Here is a 21,547-nt window from a genome sequence, read left to right as displayed (position 1 = left end):
AACAAAACAAAACAAATAACAAATCTCAGCCTTCTCCACATGGAAGTAAAGAAGATTTTCCTTCCACATTTTCAAATTTAAACATCTGAATGGTATCTGAGTTTAAACTTTGCAACAAAAGCACAACAAGCCTGTAAAGTGATGGAAAATGTTTGGGGAATTATACCATGGCCTAATGTTTTGCTGCTTTTCATTTTGGCAGTTCACACCGGAAAGTGTTACTTATTTTCTTTGTAAATGAGACAACAATGTGGAAGAAAAATCACTTACAGTTGGCAAGATTCGAGTTGTTCTAGTTGGTATTTAAAGTAGCACTCGTGAGCCGCATGGTAAAATTGGAATGATGTGTACAACAAATTTTCAAGTCATTACAGGCCTTTAAAATGTCAGGAAGATTAAAATGGAAAAAGGCTGGTGCGTCTGGTTCATGAATTTGGGTCATGAACACGTTGTGTTCAAGAACCATTTTTAGGTCCCTGTTCTTCTAGGCCTCACTGCTTCAAACACAATTTAGGTGGAATAATTTTTTTTAATAATTACACTTAAGCACCTGATGATCTAATGAAGACGATTTCTTAATGTGTCAAAATGAGTTCTTTGTTTCTTGTTTGAATCTTTTGTTGCCTTAAGCTAATCTGCTTTAGGGTTCTCAAATCCAGGCATTTTACAATGCAGGCTCTAGCAATGGCATTCATTTGGAATGCCGCCTTTTGTTTACTGGCTTTCCCAGACCCTCCCGGCTTCCTTTGGTCATCTGGTGTCTTCACTCATGTGATTGGTCCTCCTAGGCTCTGCAGGTAGCCAGGAGCCTTTATAAGTGGATTTACAAGGGGACTCACCACGCTGGCTGCTAATGAAGGGAGCCGTGGGGATTTTGTTTTGTTTTTTTCAATCTGTCTTCCAAAAGAGTGAAGGAAAATTGTGTTCTGGGGTTGCTAATTCTCCTTGTTTTCCATTACTTTAATTTTTACAATTGATTTACTAACTGTGGTACAAAAATACAAATATTTTTGTTTAGGAGTCAGAATGTTTTCATCTGTCAGCCCTTCATGCTAATCACTAGAATTGTTTATTATTGAACCTGGAAAGAACAAAGTGGAGTCTCTGTTTAAACTCAACCAACTGACATTTCACCTTCATCTGTTTTTGTCTTTCAGGAGATTTTTGAGCAATTTGGTTTTTTTTAAAAAAAAGTATATGACTGGGAGCCTTGGATTCGAGTACCAGCCTTGTCATTTAGTACTTCTGTAATCTTGAGTAAGTCACATACACTCTTTTGGTTTCTTATCTGAAAAAAAAGGTACATATGAGATCCAAGATCATATTCTTCCAGCTTTCTTCTCTTTTTACTACCGATGTGAACTACCATGCCCTTTCATTTGATTTTTGGGTAAACCTATATTGATAAACAAACTTGCATCTGATAAAATGCTTTAACCAGTAGTCAAAGCAATAATTAAATATAAAGTGTCAGGGTCTTCATTTTAGAAGTGATGTGCTTTGTAGCTTATAACCCAGTTTTATATAGAGAGAATTTATTTGCCTGTTTTCCAAAAGTGAAACATGGAGCCCATGTTTTAGTTGTGCTTTATAAGGCAGTGGTTCTCAGGTGTGGTTTAAAGGTCTTCCAAAGGTCATGGAATCCTTGGATTTTAGAATGAGAAGGGACATCAGCAGTCATTGGGTCCAAGCCCTTGAGTTTTACTAACAAGGACTCAGACAGCCCAGAAATGCTTAGTACATCGTCTGTGGTCACAGAGCCAACAGAGCTGCCAGTAGGCCCCAAACTCCAATGACAAAATGGCACATAACAGGGTAGAGGTGTCCTAATTACCTCTTGATGAAAAACAGAATGAGAGGAGGGACTGTTTATTCCACGTCTGAAAACTTAAAAGTCACTGCTTGACAGTATTAGATAGTTGGTTAGTTTCTACATTATGCTTCCAGATTAAAGTTAGTCTGATCCCACAAATGTTTGATGAGGACATACTGGGTGTGAGACATTGACCTGAGGTGCTGCTCCTGCAAAACTGTGCAAAGTCACAGTTCCTGCCCTCAGAGACTTTACAGCCTAAGCTGTCAGTAAAACAAGTATACAAATAGTGCTGTGCAAGTTACTGGGAATAAAAACAATAAAAAAAACACAGATTTTCAAAATCTCAAAGGACATTTTCAGTATTTCAAAGTCCAAAGGGAAGATGGACTTAAATAGAACCTGATAGGTCAAGTGTTCATTAGCAGGTCAAAGGTAAATTCAGCGTGCTCTGGGAACTCACAGGCAAGATCTTAAATCGGACTGGGAGAAAAGAAAGGAACTAGTAAAATAATGAAATTTTGGCAAGTTTTCCTGTTCTTGAGTTAGTGATTGCTACTGGAGAAAATCCTTCAACCGTGCAGATTGATATCACTATAAATTCATTGTACCTAACCCTAAATATGACTGAATTTGTATTAATTTGACTGCCCTTAGCTGAATCTCTCTCCTTTTCCTCTAATCAATTATTGCAAATCTACTCCAGTCTCTTTAAGCCTGTACCCAACTACCCTTTGCTCAGTAGGCTGCTTCTCTCACTTCTGGGAGCCCCTGAAGAGTCCCAGTAATTGCCTTGACTTTAGCTGACCTCTAAGAACTAGTGATACCAAGCGCTTTATCTCCAGCCCTGCTTCCCCTTAAACTTCAGATTCATCTACAGACTACTGCTGGATATCTCCATTTGGATGTTTCACAGCCGTCTCAAAATCAACATATCTAAGACCTGAATGCATCACCTTCCATTCAAAACCTCATCTTCCTTGTCAGAGTGCCCTTAATTGGAGAAGGTACCACCATCCTCACCAGTCTGCATTTTAGAAAAATTATTCTGGCTGGAACATGCCAAGTGCAGAAAGAATGTCCAGTTAGGAGGCTGCAATAATCCAAACCACTATACTCCTTATCGTAGTAGTTAGTACATTGTATGTAAGTGCATGAGAGATAACATAGCTAAGTGATTGAAAACATGGCTTTGAAGTAAGATGGATCTGTGTCTGATTCGTGGCACCATCACTTATCAGCTAGCCATGTGACCTTGAGCAAATTATTAAACTTTCTAAGACTGGGTTACCTCACCTGACAAATGGGGACAATAATAATAATACTATATATCATAGGGTGTTCTGAGGATTAGATGAGATATCACATATGAAGCTTTCAGCACTGGCGTTCCTAACTAAATCTATGAGAGCAGAGACCATTTCTAGCTTGTTCTCCATTGTATCTGCAGGACCTGGCAAAGAGAAGGCACTCAATAAATATTTGTTGAATAAATAAATGAGATAGTGTCATACCTGAATGTAACAGTGGGAATGGAGAAAAGCAATGCAAGGTAGAGACCAAGGCTTCATCCTGAATCACTTGCCCATGTCATTAGTCACCAATTCCTACTGATTTAATTCCTAATTATTTCTCAGGTCTCTCCATCGTCTGTAACCCTACCATAGCTGCACCCATACAGACATCGTGATCTCTCACCAGGAATATAGTAGAAGTTTCTAAACATTCTCCCTGCATCCTGTTTTGCCTCCTCCTGAGCCCCTTCCAGACTGCCACTAGAGGAATCTACTCAAAGCTGAAATAGGAACATGTAATTCCTTTGCTTAATGCCCTTTCACACGGCTACTTTTTATCTACAGGATCCAGTCTCAACTCCTCACACCTGAGGATGCATTTTCATCTTCCTTTCCTACCACTCCCTCTCTCACACTTGGTAGTCTAGTAATGCCAGATTGGTCTTGTCTTCTGAACATACTACGCTATTTCATGTTTTCATGCTTTTTGAGAGGCGCTTGCTTATTCTTTCAACACTCTTCTCTGCTGTATCAGTTAGGATTACATTTGTCTGCAAATGACACTAAACAGCAAGGAAACACTAAACAGCAAGTTAGAAGTTTATTTCTTTCCCATGTAAACAAAGTTTGGAGATAATTGTCTGAGGCTGATAAAGCATCTCTGCTATCATCAGGGACCCAGGCTCCTGCCTTGTGGTTCTGCCGTCCATATGTGTCTTCCATCTGTTCCTCTCTCCCTTCAGTACCTTCTCTAGGACCTTATTCCGTTAGTCATCTCCTCTCTTTTGTATCATCACCTCTCCCTTTTCTTTGAGGGAAGAAGCTCATCGTACAACATCCTTGGATCTAATTACTCTTTCCTGCCATTTTACCTTTCTGACACCTACCAACTTACTTCCATCCTCATTCACCACACTTCTTGAAAAAGTAATTGCTACATGCCATGGCAGATTTTCATTCTTAGTGCTACTGACCTCTCTTATCTGTTGAAACTGTTGACCACCTTGCATTGCTTCACACTCTCTTGTCCCTTGGCTTTCACAACCCTGTTGGTTCCTGGTTTCCTTCCTACTTCTCCTATGGCTCCTTCTCCATCTGCTTTGCTGGGTTTTCGTTTTTCTTTGCTTGACTCTCCCATGATGGTGTTTCTCAGACTTCTCTCCTTGACCCTCTTACTCCACATACTTTCTCTACCTAGGCAATCCCTAGGTAATCTCACCACTAGTAATATCAGCTCTTTCTGTGGCAGCTGTCTGTCTCCAGGGGCTGTTTGTTCAGTCCCCACTCCTAGCTTGAGTCCTGAATTTCTAACTGCCTACTGAAAGGGCTCCTCTTCTCTGTTCCTTCCATCCCTGATTGTGTGCAGTTCTCAGCACCTCTTCCTAGACTCTTGCAGAAACCTTTCGTCTGGTCTCTAATCCAACTTTCACACTACCACCAGAGTTTCCTTCTATTTTTTAAAAATTTGATTATGTCAATTCTTTTTTTGAAAACTTCTATTGGCTTTCTTCTGCTTCTAGGATTAAATTCAAATTCCTCATTTGGCACATAAGGTTCCTCACAGACTGGCCCCAACCTACTTTCATATTCTCTTCTCTTGCCACTCAATGACCCCCAACAATGAGCTTTCAGTATTTCTAAAATACACCATGACTTTGACATTCTGTTCTATTGGCCTGTGAGAGCCTCCCAATTCTATTTGACGAATTCCTACTTTATCCTTTAAAGCCACCTAAATGTCATCTCTTCTCTGATATTTTCTTCATTTCTCCAGACAGTATTGCTACATTCTCTGCGCTTTTGTAGTACTTTGTTCCTAATTCTAGTGAACATTTACGCATTTACAGATTTGTCTTTACCTCTAGATTGAGGTCTCTATGAGATTAGGGACTGCCTTTACCATCCTTCTTAGCACAGTTCATAGTACTTTCTAGGTGAATAAATGAAAATAATGAAATTAGGAAATAGGAATAGCATTTAATAATAATGAGTTTTGTTTTGGACATATTGAGTGGATATATTGATTCTAAGTGGAGAGCAGCGACTCAGAAAAAAGTTTACAGCCGGTGATGTAGATGTAGGAATCACAAGCAAAGACAATAATAAACAACTGATTGGATCCCATGTTTTTCAAGTAGGGACTAAACAAAAGTAGAATATCTATAGGAAGTGGAGGAAGAGTTGGTAATGGGAATTTGGGGCATGGAGGGAGAAAATCCATAAACATCCTTGTTGGAAAAACTCCCATATTTGACACTTCTGCCTGGAGTCTTCTCCCCTTTACCAGAATTATATAGCCTTTCCACTAATTTGAAGTCCAAAATCCAGAAAAAGAATGGCTCAAAAGATATTCCTTCTTTTTCTTCTAGGATTAGATGCTACCAAATCAAAATTTTCATCCTCCTGGCTACCTCAAACCCACCTTGTCCGTTCTACTCCTTCTCTTTCCTGTTTTTTGTGGCAGTGGGGGCTGGAGGGGGGGCGTTGTTTCTGCCCCTTTTGCAAAAGCAGGAGAATGGATACTGTGGAAATATCTATTTTGTTCCCCTAACAAAGTCATCAGTAAACTGAAAGTTTACACATTTCTTTTTAAAATGGAAAAATAACATCTTTGGGGAGTCTATTCATTTAGATAGATTTTTTTCCTTACCTCTCTCCCTCTCTATTCCACTCCTTTGCTTTCTTGTACCTCTAGGAAATATAACACTGGCTTATGTAGATTATTTAAATAAAAAGGTACAGTGAGTTTACATGCAACTACTTAACATTTTAAAAATTGATAAATTTAATTATATAAAAATTAAGACTGCATTGAAAAATAACAACAAACACTATGAGCTAAGTCAAAAGGCAAAATGACAAACTGGGGGAAAATATTGCAACTCATATCATACACAAAGGACAAAATTCCTTAATATATAAAGAGCTCCTACAAATCAAGAATAAAACCAACAACCAAATAGAAAAATGGATAAACATTGGACATTTCAGAGAAGAAAATTCAAGGACCTTTATACATTTGAAAAGATATTCATTTTCATTCATAATGAGAAATGCAGATTAAAACTACACTGAGATATCATTTTTCATCTGTCAGATTGACAAAAGTAGATAATATTCTACATTGTTGAAAGTGTGGGGAATACATAAATTTCTAATTGGAGTGTAAATTGGTTCAGCTGTTAGTTCAACCCTCACTTAGTGCCTCATTATCAGGGATTCCCTACAACCCAGCTTTTCTGTGCACTTGGCATTTTACTACTTGATGTAGACCTTCGAAAAACTGAACTGTAATTGAAAATGTTTCCAACGCGTGGAAGAAATGAAATCTGCCTTGTGTCTGCTAAAACAAAAACAAGGCTGTTTGGCAACATTTAACAAAATTAAAACGGCATATATCCTTTGACCCAGTAATTTCACTTCTAGGAATTTATCCAACAAGTGCTAAAATTAGTGTCTATTAATTAATGCACGGTCGGCTGTTACAATATCTTTAGTAATAACAAAGATCAGGAACTAAATGTCCATCATTAAGAGACTAGTTTAAAATAATCATGGTATGTACATGCCAAGGAATTCTCTGAAGCCACTAAAAAAAGTGACGAAGTATGAGCCTATATAGAAAGATCTCCAAAATATTTTTTAACTTAAAAAAGCAAGATCCAAAAGAGTGAATGTGTTTGACTTGTCTTTACTTATGTATGTATTTAAAAAATCTAAAGTATCCATTTCTAAAAAAATAATAAAAGTGGTTTCCTGTGAGAGGAGACTGGGGGACAAGAGTTGAAGAGACACTTTTTACTAAATACTCTTTTCTACTGCTAGATTTTTAACCAGGTAAATATATTATCTACTCAAAAAAATTAAAAGGAAGAATTTTTTTTTAAATACTTAAAATAGAAATATTCTATTTTAAACACCTAACGAGGCACAATTTCCATACTGATTCAATATAGGTAGATTTTACTTTGAAAATATTTGTGATATCATTGTTTCTTAAGTGCTGGCTGTATGCCTAGAATGGTGCTAGGGGATGTGAGGGTTATGAGAAAGATAAATGTGAGCGAAGCAAGAAAAGGATTAAGGCTGAAAGGTTAAGTGAGGGAGTGGGATAGAGAACTTGCACAAAGGCACCGAAACGGATATGGGCTTATTTGTGGGGAACAGCAATAAAATTAAATTGATAGAAATAGGTATTTCATATTGGAGTGTGATGGGTGATAAGTTTGAATAGGTACAGAAAGATAATTAATGAAAGTTTTTTTTTAACGTTAGGTTGTGAAATTTGTGTTTCATCTTAGGGGTTATCAGCTTGGAACTATTTCTTATATCATCATGGAAAATTTTTTTCAAAGCTCCACATAAGCAAGCTATTATAAATAAATTTAACAATTTCATTGTCTCATGATAGTAAAAATATCTGAAGGGGTATGAAAAGTAAATTATATTTATTTATAATCTTTACTATGCACACATTCATAAACTGTATTTGTCACTATACATTTACCTACAGTAAACCTACAAAAGTGATACCTGAAAAGTGATACTTGTCAGTTAAGAAAGTCAACATTTTGCAGCTATGAAATGTCAGTCAAAGTCCATAAAGATAGTAATGATGATGATGATGATAATAAAAGGATATAGGGCTTACTTGTCTGCAATGTGCATAAAATTTTAAAGTAACTTCTTTATTGTAGAAAACTGGAAAATAAAGGTAAGCATAAAGAAAAAAAGTACGTCCTATCATCACATTACTCACTATTTTGTGATTTTTATTACACTGTTTGGATTTATCTCTGTATCTTATCAGGTTATTTATGTATTTTTTCCTTATAGAAATGAAACCGTATTGTTTTATAACATATTTTCCACTTCACATATTATGAATAAATTTCTGTGTCAAAAATATATTTCTTACAGCTTCATAGTATTCTATTTATGGATGGATTTGTGAGAGGTAAATGAAACAGTGTATGTGAGGTACTTGATAGGTACCCAATAAATGGTGGTGGTTCTTACTGTTACTGTAATGTGCTTACCTCTTTCCCTGTTGATGGAATGACTATTAGGTTATTCACAGGGGTAGGGGTGTTAATGTTTTACTTTATTATATACATATAGACATTAACTCTTTTCCTTAGCTAGAAACATTTTTCTTAGCTGATTGTTTTTCCTTTTTATTTGTTTTAGATGTTAAATATACAGAAGTTTTATATTTTCACTAGTCAAATCTGTCAGTCTTATCCTTTGTGATTTCTAGGCCTAGAAAACTAAATTCTCACTATGATACCATAAAAAACCTTGATATGTGATAAATATCAGCATAATAAACATTTAATTCTGTTTCCTCTTAGTTTTTATATGATTTGATGTAAATGTATTTAGGTATAGATATTTAAATTTAATCTTTTTTTCTCTGTAGAATTTATTACTTTCTAAATTGTTGATCATTATTTCAGTATCATTAAATGAATAATTTCTCATTGCCTTTATTGTTTTATAATGCCTCAATTGTCATATAATAATTCTTATAGATATTAAAGTCTTTTTGGACTGTAAACAATGAGCTTCTCATTCTTGTGCCAGCCCTGTATTTTAAATTATTAAATTACTCAAGCAGTGTTTTTGAAGGCCTACTATGTAAGGAGGTACCACAATAGGTACTGTGATTTCAATAATAGGCAAAAACAGAAAAACATAGTCCCTACCTTCATGTAGCATAAAATTTAATAGGGAAGACACACATTAATCAAAAGTGTTAGGAAGGAGATGAATAGGTTCTATGGGAGCTTTTAATGAAGGGTCGAGGGGATCAGGGAAGCAATGCTTGAGCTGAGATCTAAATGATGAAAGAGATTTAACTAGGCCAAAGTAAAAGATAGGATGGGTGGAATTACAGGCAGAGGGAACATACATGGTTAAAGGTTGGTCAGCATTACTGGAGCACAGTGTTTAGGAAGAGAACAGTGTTAGATAAGGCTGGGGAGATGGGCAGGGATATTAATAGTATTGATTTTTTTTTTTTTTTTTTTTGGGTGAGGAAGATTATCCCTGAGCTAACGTCCATTACCAATCCTCCTCTTTTTGCTGAAGAAGACTGACCCTGGGCTAACATTCACTCCCATCTTCCTTTACTTTATGTGGGACGCCTGGCACAGCATGGCTTGATAAGCGGTGCATGGGTCCCCGCCCAGGATCCGAACCTGCGAACCTCAGGCCACTAGAAGTGAAGCTTGTGCACTTACCACTATGCCACCACCAGGCCAGCCCCTATAGTAATGATTTTTATCCTCAGAGCAATATAAAACCACAAAGGGCTTTAGCAAGGAGTTGACATGATTATATTTGCACTGTAATGCAGAGAAGTGATTGTAGAGAGTGATTGCCAGAGAGCAGGCAGGGAGAGAAATTAGGCAAGTTGGTGCTGGCTCTTGGCAGGAGGCCTCAGTTCCTACCCATGAGGGCCTCTTCACAGAGCTGCTTGAGTGAACTTACAGCATGGTGACTGCCTTCTCTTAGAGCAAGTGATCCAAGAGGTCAAGGCAGAAACTGCAATATCTTTTATGACCTTGGAAATCACACACTGTCGCTTGTTTAATATTTTATTGATCACACAAGTCAGCCCTGATTCAGTGTGGGAGGAGATTACACAGGAGGTGAGAATCAGTGGGGCCATCTTGGAAGATGGCTGCCACAGACTATGCGCTGTGGAACTCCAACATTTCGTTGATGGGTAGTGTATCATGGGAGTGCGAAGGAAATTGAGAAGCAGCATAGGGAAGGAGGAAAACCAGAAAAGTTGTGAGATGAAATCAGCAGAAGGAAAGGAAGTTTCAAGAAATCTACCGAGAGGTATGTTAGATGAGAACTGAAAAATGTTCATTGGATTTAGTGACATGGATTTAATGGCCAAAAGCTCTTTCTTCATAATATGATTTAACATTTATTTTTACTCACCTCCCCTTATAACCTTTTTTGAAAAGACTTTTTTCCATCTTTTCTTTGATAATCTTCCTTATGAATTTATGGATGTTTTCATAATGTTCCCCCAAAATTCTACTGCTATTTTGATTGGAATTGTAAGTTTATTATTTTGTGTGAGAAACATATTTTTTACAACGATTAGGCTTCTCTTTTAGAAACCTAGCATATTTCTCTGTGTGTGTAAATTTTCACTTAAATTACCTAAGTAAAGTTTGGCAATTTAAAAAAACGATATTATCACATACCTGTCATTAGGATGATTCCTAGGTATTATTTATGTTGTTCCTATTGTGAATGGGATCTCTTCCCTGCCCCATTACCACCATAATGTTTTATTACTTTTATCCCGCATTTTATGTATAAGGAAACAGGCCCAGAGAAGATAGGTGACTTGGCTATGGTTATAGTGTAGGAGAGTTGGGAACTGCAGATCTTGTGCTACATTTTATAGCACATCTCTAGTTTTTAGCATTCTCATTTTGAAATATAGTGTCATGACTTGAGGAACTGCCTCTCATCTCAATTCAATTCTCCCAAGACTGGATTCCTACCAGATAGGAACTACTTCTTTTTTGAGGTCTAAATAGACCTAACAACTTATTGCACTGAATAAATATTTAATGAAGATTGAATATTTCCTCTGTGGTGGATCAATTACTCTTGTTGATTCTCTGAGGAAAGCTTTTCTTAAAAAAATGCCATGTAGTAGGTTAAGAAATTTGTTTTCCTGACTATTGTTATTAGTGCCAAAGTTTGTTTCAGTGATATAAAAATTTATGTCCCTTAGATTTTTTTCAGTTGTCTGTTTTTCCTGGTTTATATGTGCAGTTTGAATTTTTATGTTATCTCAAATACAAATCTGAAATTCATTGACCTGGTAGCATGCAATAAAGTCATCTGCCATGAGGGTTGGTTTTTCTAGAATGTGTGCTCTTTGGAGCTCTGAAAATGACAAATATTTGCTAATCAGTTTTAAGGATGTTAGTGGTGCTTTTTTTAATGGAAGAAATATAGTTTTTATTGATTAGTATCTCTAAAAACGTAAATAATTCTTTCCTTTTAATTGACAAAAATTTGTATTTCTTATATTTTTATCAGTCATATATTTAATTTTATTCTTTTAAACTTTTCTTAACTGATATTAGGCTTAAATAAAATACATTTATATTTGCCTTGTGGAGTCTCTAAATTTATGAAGTTAGTGAAATAGCTTGAAAGCTTTCAACTTGTAAAACTGGAATCATGATAGTGGAATTATTTAGTGCAAGTTATTAATGTGACATTCAGATGAAATTTATCACAATCAATTAGAAAAACAAACTCCTCTCATTTAAATGAAAACAGAAAACAATGAACAGGTAGGGTGCCTATATTTTTTATCATCCTTCTACACTAGGAAACGTGAACATAATTTTGAAATAGAGAATTCGTGCCTAGTGACAAAATATTCTCCATTTTTAAGGAAAAACTTCACTGTGTTTCACATTTGATTATTTCTGGGCCCTGTATTTCAATTGGAATAACTGATGACATTGTTTATTTTACTAGAGGAAAATTGTGTGAGTGTGTGTAATGACAGTTATAATATATATTTGATAACAAGGGTAGAATAAATCAGTTGGGTCATAGTGGTCTGATATCTGTTTTTAAGGTCTTTTTGACCCAGGAGTCTGTGACCTGTGAGATGTCCACTTTTTTGGATGTGTTAAGATATTTTACAGTGCAAGGATTTAAATTTAGATGAACACTACTGCAGGAAGTTGGCTGATATGGCCCAAAATGTAAAGGACATCAAGGTATAAATTGAAAAAGTTTAAGAAGTTCTGACAACAATTACCATGTGAGAAGAGAGAGGCTAAAGTTAAGGAAGTTTCTTTTATCCAATTTATAACAAAGATAACCTGAAATTTAACCTGATATTTTCAGTGTCTGATTACTCAGCAGCATTCCATTTTGTGAAAGCATTGCCAAGAAAATGTACCCAAATCTTGAGTTACAGACTGTTCTTGCATGTGATTGGAAGGGGCATATGAATTGTTTATAAGGTATTGCAGATCCAAAGCTGCAGAAATTTAGGTTGAGAGTTGGGGGAGGGTTCGAGCGAGGAAAGGGAAGCTTCATAGACATTACAGCTCTGTCCAGAGGCCAAATGGGAGATAAATCACTGCTGGCCACCTCTCTTATTATTGAAATGGTTCAGCCCTGGGGTTTAACTGAGGGACTTACAGGGTTTTGAAGTGCAAATAGGATGGTGAAGGGTAAACCCTTTTAGGGTTTCATTTTGATGGATTTTTTTCCTGTGTGGATTTCTGGCACTGACTGTGATCTGGAAGAGGCACTTAAGAAAGAAAAGTTTTGTTTTGTTTTTGATCAATCAGGCAGTAAGAACTTTCCACAGGGGTGTACTTTTCCTGCATGCATATCGATCCTATTGTGTTTAAAAGTGGGTCATTTAATTGGGTCCTTTTTTGAGCCTTCTGCAATGGAGCTGTCATTTCAAGGTCACGTCTCTCTCTTGGTATTAATGCCAGAGTTTGAGAGTGTTGAACAATGTGGTACTTTTGGGTCAGTAGTTGAGGGATTGCTTAAGGTCACTGTGTGTTAAATAAAGTTGTCTAGTTAAAGATCAAGTCCATATTAGAACAAACCATTTATATATTAATAAGCATTCTATAATTATTTAATCTTTTTACCTTGTTATATAATTTACATATTCATTTAATTATTTTGTCTGCATTCTGTTTTGCCAGCATTAAAATAAAAACCAGAAAATTCTGAGATTGTGAAATATTTATACTATCTTATTTGTACAGATACACTGAAATGTTTGAGGAAATGAGAGACAAATGTTTAAGAGATATGTTGATTTATCAAGTTGAAAATTTTTCTTTTACGCCACAAATAATTCAAACACAGGAGATAAAATATCTTTTAGGGCCGGCCCCATGGCTTAGCGGTTAAGTGCGTGCGATCCGCTGCTGGCGGCCCGGGTTCGGATCCTGGAGTGCACCGACACACCGCTTCTCCGGCCATGCTGAGGCCGCGTCCCACATACAGCAACTAGAAGGATGTGCAGCTATGACATACAACTATCCACTGGGGCTTTGGGGGAAAAAAATAAATAAAATAAAAATTAAAAAAATATATATATATATATCTTTTAAAATTTATATTTTTTTAGTAGAAAGAGGATGAGAGGAGTCATTAGTGACCCCAAAGAAAAATAATTACAACTTAAAGGCTTTTTGTGCAAAAATTTTAAATAAAAATTAAAATATTTGTATTAAAGAAGTGCCATTGTAAATGCTTATGTTTCTTCTTAGAAATATGGTTGACAGAACTTTTCTTGAGCATTTGGCTCTTTATTTTAGATTTAACACAGATATTTATATCATTTACTCTTTTGAAAATGATAATGTATTTAGCTGCAGCATAGATTTTCTTCTGAGTTGCTTGATATCTGTTATAAAAATGGGTTGTTAATCTCCATAATTGACATTGATCACACAATGTTCTTAGTGACCTCCAAATCATTTTTTGTTGTTGTTCTTCAAGAATTTCCCTTTACTATAGTTATCTAAGTATTAAAGTTAAAATTAAATGTTGGAGTTCAAATTTACCTATTGCTGCATGAAGATTTCAAATAAGATGGTTAAAAAAACAAAAACAAAAATACCCTAGATGGCATCAAGCAGAGTCCCCTGTGTCTACAGTATCCCTGTCATTAGTTTGTTGCTGGGAGATGTTAATATGACCTTTCCTTTGTTAGAAAAGAGATCTGTAGTCCTTCCCAGAATCCTCTTGCTAACTATCTTTTTAACCCAAGTTGAGGTGATCTGATGAATGAATGGTGAGCTTTTTTATGAGCTCCACATATTGTTGACATTGTGTCACAGCTTGCTTTTTAATTTCTAATGTGTTTTCAATTTGCAAAATATGCATATCAGCAGTAGAACTGAGTCAGCATTTCTGAGTCCAGATATTGCTTTATGCAAACAAGCCTGGTCAGGTTTAAGAATGCTGTATCATAAGCCTCAGATTTACTGAAACAGACACGTGAATGAATTTCACTTTGAATATCGTTGAATAAAAGAAGATACTTGAGAAAGGCTTTTTTCCCAAGAACTTCTCTTGCCTCTTGGCAAGTGAATTGCCCCAATATAAAAGCATTGGGGGAGACAAGTGAGCCGCAGAGTGAAAAGGCAATCCACAAATAATCACTCTTTTCTGCCTTTGATTGTGTCAGATTTTTTTGTGTGTGTGGCAATTGTTTTCTTTTTCGCTTAGAAGAGGTTTATGGTCTAATGTCTGTCAAGTCAGCCCCTGTCTTAAGGTTGCAGTTGTATTTCTCTCTGGAGTTCCTAGAGGTGATGTTATCTTTTGTTCACTCAGCAGTGTGGTGGTTCCTGAGAGCATCTGTCACTTTAGGCATTACAAGATGGATGGGTCTCCAGTGAACTGCTGGTTGAAGCAAATGGTGAAAATAAGAAAAGACAAGGGGTTTCAGGGTCTGCAGAGCGGACAGACAACAAGGAAATACTGTTAGAAATCAAGAGTAAGCTGAGCAATAGAGGAAGAGAGAGCAAAGATGGATCATATGTTATTTTATAAACATCTTGGAAATCAGAGTCTTTTGGTGGCTACCGTGATCTGAGGGGGACATCTGCATCATGGTAAACAGTTCTGTGCTTTGGATTTGCAAATGTGTTTGGACATTGAAAAAAAAAGTCTGGAAAAAGTGTTGGGAAATGACGAGGAGATAGAATGTTTTATGTGAGGATTTTGCTGTTTGGAGAATTAGTCATCTTTTAAAGCGTAAAGATTTAAAAAATTTTTAGTCTTTAAATTTCTCTTTATATTTTCTTTTCTTTTTTTTTCTTCCTTTTTTTCTGTTCTTGTAAGCATTTGAGCAACTGCAGATATTAAAATGTTTGAAAAGTTTTAGCCATATAACTAACATCCCTTGTTTATGAAGCTGCTTTGGCATTTTTACAGGGGAATTCTGAAAATTTTGTGCTCATGCTTTAGGGGGGCTGGGGGGAGATTTTAAGCTATTTTAAGTAACCTTCCACTTAATTGGATGGGCTCTTTGATGAAAGAAAGAAATATAATTGTTATTGATCTGTCAGAACAAGGTAGAGATTTTGCATTATATTTAGAAACTCATTTTATTGGTGAAAGTTAAAATTTGTAAATCCTGCCTGATAAAAAGTCCTTCCTTTTGAAGAGAAGGAATAGGAAGGAGGTTGGCCAGGGAGTAAAGCGGGGGGCGGGGAGGAAATGTGGGTGAAAAAAATGATTTTGTCAAACTTTCTGGCATTCGTCTATGAAAAAGACCATAATGAAAGGCAAAGAAATTAAGAAATTAAGATGATTAGAAGCTTTAAGCTATGCAAATGGTAGAGTATCTTCCTTCTCTATGTGTGTAAATAATAGATGAAAGAGTAAGAGTGACAACAAAGGATCAGGTCGTTTAAGAGAATGTGTGCAGCCTGAATAGGGGTCTGTGGCCCAGGGCCAAAGGTCTTAGCTTTGAGTGTAATTAGAAGAAAATACAAAAATGTCATTACTAGCAGGTGAAGTGTGCAGCACGTGGCCAAAAATTAGCAATTTTAGACTCTGAAGCTATTGGAATTGGATTACTGACCTTTTTTAAAAATCATTACGGTCCTTGTGGAGGCATATAGTTTCATTGGCAGTAATGCAGTTTGACCTTGTTGACCATATGGGGTAATCTTGGGTTTGGACGTAGGGAGCAAGACTCCTGACTTACAAAAAGATATCTGTTTGTGTGTGGTGGGTGGAAAATATATGAGTTTGAAAATCTGCGTCTTGCATTTGTAATTGTTCTTTTGCCTGAAGACATTCTTCTGACAGTAAGAGAGGTAAGATACAGATTTTTATTTCAAAATCTAAAATGGTTCTTTTCTCTCTTTCAAGTTGGCATAAAAGGAGAGTAAAATGAAAACTTTTTTTAGAAAACATAAGCTAATATTACTTTAAATGTTTTAGTGCTATAAATATGCATTTTTAAATTTGTACATTCTTAGGAAAATCTTCTTTTGTTTTCTTTTTAGACACAGTAACAAAGGAATAGAAACACTTCTAAATTATGTATAAAAATCAATGACAAATAGTTTTTATTTCGTTGCTGTTTTATGACTAAATTTCCTATTTTTCCATGCAATATTTATTTTGACCATAATCTGCTTAAAGGAGAGAATACTATGCACACTGTAATTTTCAGCCGGTTATATGTAATTATAATTATTTAGTTTAATTTCTTCTAGAAATACACTACTCAAAATGGTAGGAAACAGTAGCTCTTTTTCTTCTTGCAGGCTTTCTTTCTCAGAAATTATTAAAGCTTTAGTTTCAAAAAGTAGAAAAATAATTTCAATAAATATTAGTTAGGTCTTAAATTTTTGATAATTCTTTGATGAGGTAAATTTTGGCCAAGCATCAGAGATTATAAAACTCAAACTCCTTCGAATAAGAAAATTGCCTTTCACTGATTTCAATCCTAAAAATGAAAATAACCTGTGGGCTTTTAGCATTATGGGAACACCTGTCAAAAATGCAGACTTGACCAATTTACTCAACTTATATTTAGAGGGGGAAATTTTAAGAACAACAGAAATTAATTATTTTTGAGTATATATAATTAGGAGTGATTCTTTGGGAGTATTTAAGAAGGAGGAATATCTATCTATATCTGCCATTTAGGATGGAGTTGTATAAGAATGATAATTTATTTCTAATTGTAATTTTTGTAGAATTGTAAATATTTAGATTATTGTATTGTAGAGTATAATGCATTTGGAAACTGATTCATGTCTTTAAGCGTATATTTTTATTTTTTATGTTTTTGCAGGTGCAGAAGAGCTTTAAACAAGTAAAATCTAGGCAACAGGCTCCCTGAAGTGTTGACAGCCCAACTTAATCATGAACGTGATTCAAAAATGTTAATAAATAAACCAAGGTATTGTACAATTATAATATGCCCCCTCCCCAATTTTTCAAGATCAAATTTGTTTTAGGAAGTTGTATTTGGAATTTAAATAAAGCTACTATATTTGGTCCTTAAACTGATTAAGCCGCTATTTCCATGAGCTCCTCTCCTTCCATTTCCTCCCCTCCCTGCTTTCCTGTCCCCTCCCCCATCATCCCCACCAGAAAAAAAAAAAAACCCAACGTATTAAGCAATGAGGTTTTTTTCCTACAACAGCCTCTGTGTTATATTTCTTATATACCTAAATTATGATAGTAAGAATTCAGTTCTTGATTCCCCTTTGTTGATTATGGTTTGATCTTTCAAATTGCCTAATAAGAGATATTTAGATTATTGGCTTTTGCAAAAAAACTCAAACCGTATCTAGTGACCGCATATCTTTAAAATTTTTGTCATATAACACTATCCTGACAAGTATGTTTTAAAAGCTTTATAAAAGTTTTTTTTTCTATTTTTTGAAGGCTTTTAATTTAGAGAAAGAAAATGTGATACTACCTTTTTTCCCCCCTATGTCAAAGAAAATTAAAAGTTTGCTTAGAATTACAAATTTAGGGATACTGTTTTAGGTACCTCCTGTCTCTCAGGGCATAACCCAAGACCATCACTCTCCTTTTGGAAGTTACAACGTGCTTCAATAGCCTGGCATTTCCAAGAGAGGCCAAAGATCTTTTCCTCTTTTATGACCCGTTGTATCCTTTTGAGGCCAAAAAGAACAAGAGGGTCATTGCCACTTCAGCCTGGTCCCTGTTTGTTCCTTCATGGTGACCACGCAGTTCCTGAAACCTAGTATTGGCTTAACATTTGGGCCTGGAACATCTGGAAAGTGGTCAGAGAGGAGTGGAGGAGAGAGAAGAGAGGGAGAACTGTTGCGTTTTGTTACACCAGGTGCTAGGAGGAAGCAACATTCGCCTTTTTGATATGGGAGGCGAATTCTGTGGTCCCTGGAGTTAGGCTTCAACAATTGAAGAGGTCAAAGGACAGCTGAGTGGGGTCAGTGAGACACCATGGGGTGTATTTTGTTACTTAGTAAAAGGAGCAGCCTCCTAAAACCTTAAAGGATCCTCTTGAAAATCTGTGTTGTGAAAAGGTTTTATGAGTCTCATGGCAAAAACTCCTGATTTATCCGGGGAATGCTTGCTTTTTTCTAATGGAAGGATAATCCTTACCAAATGTTGGCAACTGCTATAACAGTCAATATAGGTTTGAAAGAACAGTTAGGGTTTGAAGTGTACTTTGCTTTCCAAAATGTTTATCATTTTAATGTTTGTCTCTCAGTGAAGAATTTTGCCCTGTTGAAATATCACCTTTTCTTTCCTCCGCACAGAAAGTGGGGGAGAGAGAGAGGGGTAAGGAATGAGCCTACGTTAATTTAAAAATTATTCTAAGGAACTTTTGACTGGCTCATAAACAGGATATTATAAACCTTTAAAAACACCAAAACTGGTTAACTCTAAAAAGTTATTTTTGAATTTATTTTAACATATAAAGGGAATAAATGGCACATGAAGTGTAATGTTTCTATATTATGGAAGCTTTTTTTAAAATTTAGTTGTGTTTCATAGAAGGGGGTATCAGTTGATGAGTAGCCTTAAACCTTGTGTTTTTCTCTGAATGTGTTTCTTGTATATTTTGTAGTAGTAAGAAGAAAATCAGTGTCAGAGTCAAGAATAGAGACTAAGAAAAGCAAATATAATAAAGAATTTTATTTTTGAAGGGAAATGGAGAAGGGGGGAAAAATCCGCATGTTGTAAGAGCTCTGTTTATCTCAGCCCATGACCTCAAGATACCACCTATGTGATTGTGGATACATTTGAAAGGTGTTGGCCACCTGGCAGATAGGTGGGAAAAAGGGACTGTTCGAGGAATTTGACAGTATTTCGATGTTCCAGTTTATACACCATATACATGCACATATACATAATTAGAAGAACATATATTACAATATGTATAGTAAGGGAAAAAAGATAAAATGATGAGTAGTATATGATAGGCTTTGTTAAGCATTTTCTTATTAATTTATAAATTTACAATATTTGTGAATTACCTATGTGTATGATTTTTTTCAATTCTTTTTAATAATTACTCATTTTAAAGCAACGTATACATAAATGTAAGGCTTAGTGTACAGTGTGCTCTATTTTCTCAAGGTTAAACTGCCTTTCAACAACTAATTTAGAAACCTAAGTGTAGTGACTGATAATTGCCTAGAGAAAACCCACAGCTGTTTAAGTAGCGTTGAAATTGTGGCAAAACTGACAAATACAATTAGCAATGTTAATAAGATAAGAAGATGGAAAGACAGGGGCAGATGATAGAGTGGAAAGATGAAGGTGGCCAGAGTAACAAATCCATATAAGAACAGGACACAGTTGCTTTGAATTTCCAGCACTTTTTCATTTAATCTAAGTCCCCCTTTGACTACTTTCTGAATTACCAGCAGAATGGGTGTTTGCAAGTTAAATAATTCAGATACATTTGTTCCGTCTCTAACTCACATCTAATTTTGAAAGAAGACAGCTGTTTGGCAGTAGTAGCTAAGAAAAACAATCAGATTTTACTAATTATAAGGCACAATTTTATTTGTGGTGCTTTTTAAAAGTCAACTTTAAATGTACTTCTATTTTACTGTAATTATCGTGAATGGAAATTTCTTTATCCCTCTTTGCACACTTATAATTCCAAATACATCACAAAGGAGACCAAAGCCCTGTTTCTGGATTTAGTGACCCAGTATTACCAAAACAAAACAAAACAAAAACCTGCAGAAGTCTTTAATGTATTATTACAAATTGTATTTAGCTGGTTAATGTTCATAGCCCACTTTCCAAACAGCTTCTTAGGAAAATTAAATGGGGATAGGTAAATAAGAGAAATTAGGTGAATGTTCTATGAGAACTGTTTAGTCATCTGTGCCTTTCCTATTATACTTTTTAAAGCATCCAATGAAATTTGGGAAATTATTACAATATCTTTTGAAATTCTACTCTGCATTTGCAAAATTGGTTTTTGCCAGTGTTTTATGCAGATTTTAATGATTGTGATAAATCCCCAAAAGTTTGTTCTCTGAAACCATAGAGACTCTGAACTCTCTGAGTATGGCAGCCTTGATGGATGTGGTAAACCACACTTTGGAAGCATGTCTTGTTATTTAATGTTTTCTGTTCTGGATTATTGACTCTTCTCCCTGTTGAAAAATTGGTCTCTGGTGACATGGTAGAGGTCACACGTTGCCTATTATTGTTTTGCCTCTTTGATCTTACACAGGGATTGCCTCTGGTAATTATACTAGTTCCAGAGAGTCTTGATGAGATGTGTTTATTTTACAGAAGAATTTCTGGTATTTCAAGGGAGAAAGTAAAGATTTCCAGTAGTAACATGCAACTCTTTTTTACAAAGGAAAAATATCATTGTACTTTATCTTTTAATCATGACAGTTTTTAATAATTATTGTGAAATGAGTTGGCATATTACAGTAATTATTTCTATAATAATTTAAGACATATTGTGTACCTGTGAATATATTGGTAAAAATGGTTAATTTTAAAATAAAAAGTTACTAGGGCTACGTTTTTATTTCAGTATCTAAAATACTTTTGACTTCAAAAACTGTCAAAAGAGATTCATCCAGATTTAAATGTACAAAACTATTAAAAGAGGCTGGAAATTTTGTCTTTTAATCTGTTTGCATTTTCTTAAGATTTTCAGCAAGAAGGATGAATAAAAATGAAATAAAACACTTTTGTTCTGAATGCATCATTAGTTTTGTGCTTTTTTGGAATGTGCTTGGGAAGAGAGAGCTCTTCAAACCTGTTTAATGTATAATTGGATAAGACACAGAAAAAAGCTCAATGTATTGTTTTTTTGTTTTTTTTTTCACTCAATTCCAGTTGTAAACAAAATATTTTCCCCCAAGAGCTTACAATCTAATGGGGGAGTCAAACAAATACCAGACTCAACTAATTATAAATGAGTGACAAATGTCAATTTAAAAGAATAAATGAAGTGCAAAAAGAGAGAACCATGAATATATGCTTGTTTTTAATTTTGGATTATAGACTCTACAAGAACTTGCAAGAACCATGTTTGATTTCTTTGTCTAGTAGTCACATGTTATCCCTCTCATCAGTAAATATTTTTAGTAGAGAAAGAGCGTGTACGCAGTAATGCCTGTAACAAGTAATTTTCTTAGACGAAGTCGAAGAATCTGATAGCTGTAAGGGACAA

General features: G+C 35.3%; 1 protein-coding gene across 7 annotated transcripts in view; it reads left to right on the top strand.

Moving 5' to 3' along the window:
- GREB1L (GREB1 like retinoic acid receptor coactivator) overlaps nucleotides 1-21,547 on the top strand; it is a 259,827-nt gene that overhangs the window by 105,954 nt on the left and 132,326 nt on the right. For 6 of the 7 annotated variants that reach the window (XM_058556840.1, XM_058556838.1, XM_058556837.1 and 3 more), the window contains exons 2-3: nucleotides 1,158-1,257; nucleotides 17,186-17,293. The gene's annotated coding sequence lies outside the window, so the exon portion shown is untranslated. The remainder of the gene's footprint in view (nucleotides 1-1,157; nucleotides 1,258-17,185; nucleotides 17,294-21,547) is intronic. The other variant, XM_058556833.1, reaches the window with a different exon arrangement.

This window comes from Diceros bicornis, chromosome 16 (genome assembly GCF_020826845.1).
Source record: "Diceros bicornis minor isolate mBicDic1 chromosome 16, mDicBic1.mat.cur, whole genome shotgun sequence".
Lineage (NCBI taxonomy): Eukaryota > Metazoa > Chordata > Mammalia > Perissodactyla > Rhinocerotidae > Diceros > Diceros bicornis.
The sequence above is the reverse complement of the archived record's forward strand: the minus strand, read 5'-3'. Positions and strand labels throughout refer to the sequence as shown.